The sequence below is a fragment of the Phyllostomus hastatus genome, unplaced genomic scaffold (assembly GCF_019186645.2).
Source record: "Phyllostomus hastatus isolate PE091 unplaced genomic scaffold, TTU_PhHast_1.1 phas_contig_65, whole genome shotgun sequence".
Taxonomy (NCBI): domain Eukaryota; kingdom Metazoa; phylum Chordata; class Mammalia; order Chiroptera; family Phyllostomidae; genus Phyllostomus; species Phyllostomus hastatus.
Window position 1 is genome coordinate 13,933,452 of NW_025333932.1, and position 2,555 is coordinate 13,936,006.

Consider the following 2,555-nt stretch of genomic DNA (forward strand, 5'->3'; position numbering starts at 1 on the left):
GAATAGTGTGCTAATGGGACACAGGTGAGGTGAAGGACAGTATATTAGCAATACACTATAAAAGAGATATCAGGGGAAACCTGTCAAGTGATACAATATATCACCCTATCAAAGCATACTATACAAGAAAAGAGGAATATAAAAATACTATAAAAAGATGTAAGAATAATAGAAAAATAACAATAATACAAATATGCAATAACTTGCAGGTTCTCTAATAGCAGAATGAAATTTGTCTCACAGTCATAGCTGTTGTGATTCCCCTTCGTTGGGTTCAACTCTGGTCTTTTCACAGATCCAGGTTTTAGTCTCACTTTTAAGTATTTAAAAAATAAAAATAAAAAAGGCAGACAAAGGAAGGAAGAAGAGATAAAATTGGAGGAAAGAAAGGAGGAAGGAATAAAACAAGAAAGCAGGAAAGAAAGGAAAAATAAATTAAAAGAGAATAAAAATAATAGAAATTAAAAAATTAAGAGTTGTTTAAAAAAAATAGAATAAAATTAAAAAGTCTCTCGGTTTCAAAGTGGCCAAACCAGTTTTTCTGGTCTTGCTGGCTGCGGCAGGCTGAGGGGTGATTGGTATGGCTTTTCTTCCTTCGGAATCAGCACTCGGTCAGTGGTGCGCACTGTCTGGGGAGCTATGGTGGCTTCAGGGCCCTGCGTCCTGGGTTTGGTAATCAGGTCTTTCTGCAGGGTTACTGCTGTGAACTGGGGTGCTGCAATGTACTCCTAGGCATGAGCGTGCACGTGCCCTCAGCCAACAGCCTCACCCTTCCCAGCACTATGGGGGTGTGCAGGTCCTCCACACAAGCACAACCCTCTGTGCAAACTCTGGATCTCTGGATCGCTGCCTGGCTAGGTGGCAGGGAGGCCGGCAACTGGTGTAGGAGAATTCCCCAAACAGTGTCTGTCTTTTCACTCCTTCGTTTTGAGAAATTCCTTCTATTCAAGCCTGCTGCTCCATACCTTCGCCTGGCTTCTCCCGCAGCCCAACTCTCCAGCCAGACTGGTGACTGTGGGGGTCAGGGCACGTTGTACAACCCAACCCTGTCAGGGGTGCTCACAGCCCTTGTGTGTTTGCTAGCAACTGAGTTCCTCTCGGTGCCACTCAGACCCTGTTTGGCTGGTTGGCTGAGGAGCGAGCAGTTGGCCCGGCTCTCTCCCAAGGACTCTGTGGCAAACCCACACTGGGTGTTGGGCCTGAGGCTGCAGCCCCTCAACCCCACACTGGTCCCTGGGACCCTACCATATTGCAGCACTCCTCTCACTGACTGGTTTTTCAGTTCTGCCACAATCCTTGGTCCCCTATTTTCACATATGCTGAGGTGTGTTGGTTGCTTACTCCGTAGATCGGCCAGGATTCTCTCCTGTGTGCAGAGGGAAGCCAAATGTGCTCCTTCTTACTCCAACACCATTTTCCTCCCCCCAGATAAGTCCCTTTAACACTTCATATAATAAGAGCTTGATGATGATGAACTACTTTAACTTGATCTTCTCTGGGATGCATTTTATCTGCTCTTCCATTCTAAATGATAGCTTTGCTGGTTAGACTAATCATGGATGTAGGTTCTTGCCTTTCATGACTTTGAATACTTCTTTCTAGCCCCTTCTTGGCTGCAAGGGTTCTTTGGAGAAATCAGCTGATAGTCTTATGGGAACTCCTTTGTAAGTAACAGTCTCCCTTTCTCTTGCTGCTTTGAAGATTCTCTCCTTATCCTTTATCTTGGCTAATGTAATTACGGTGTGCTCCTCCTTGGGTTCAACTTCTCTGGGACTCTCTGGGCTTCCTGGACTTCCTGGAAGTCTATTTCCTTTGCCAGATTAGGGAAATTTTCCTTCCTTACTTTTTCACATAAGTTTTTAATTTCTTGCTCTTATACTTCTCCTTCTGGCACCCCATAATTTGGATGCTGGAACGTTTAAAGTTGTCCGGGAGGTTCCTAAGCCTCTCCTCATTTTTTGAATTCTTGTGTCTTCATTCTGTCTGGTTGACTGTTTATTTCTTCCTTTTGGTCAAAACCATTGATTTGAGTCCCAGTTTCCTTCCCTTCACTCTTGCTTCCCTATACATTTTCCTTTATTTAACTTTGCACAGCCTTCATTTTTCCCTCTATTTTGCAACCATACTCAACCTATTCTGTGAGTACTCTGATTACCAGTGTTTTTAACTATGCATCTTATAGGTTGGTTCTCTGTTCATCGCTTGGTTACATTTTTTTGGATCTTTGATCTGTTTTCATTTGGGCCTTTTTTTTTTCTTTTTGCCTCAGCATGCCTGTTACACAGTAAAAGACTGAGCTTGGTATTCACCAGTGCAGGGCAACCTCCTTGCTGTGTTGTGGTGCTGCATGTGGGGGAGGGGTCCAAGAGGGAACAATGGCACTTGTTTAGCTCTCCAAAGTGGATTTCAGTCACTTCCGTTAAGCAAATTGTGCCCTTCTGGTGCTAATTCCAAGGTAGGTGGTTTTGTGTTCATTCTAGGATCCTGTGAGTCTCTCCAGTGAACTCTCCTGTGAGGCTGGGAGTTTCACTCACTGCCTCAACTTTCAGAGGTTT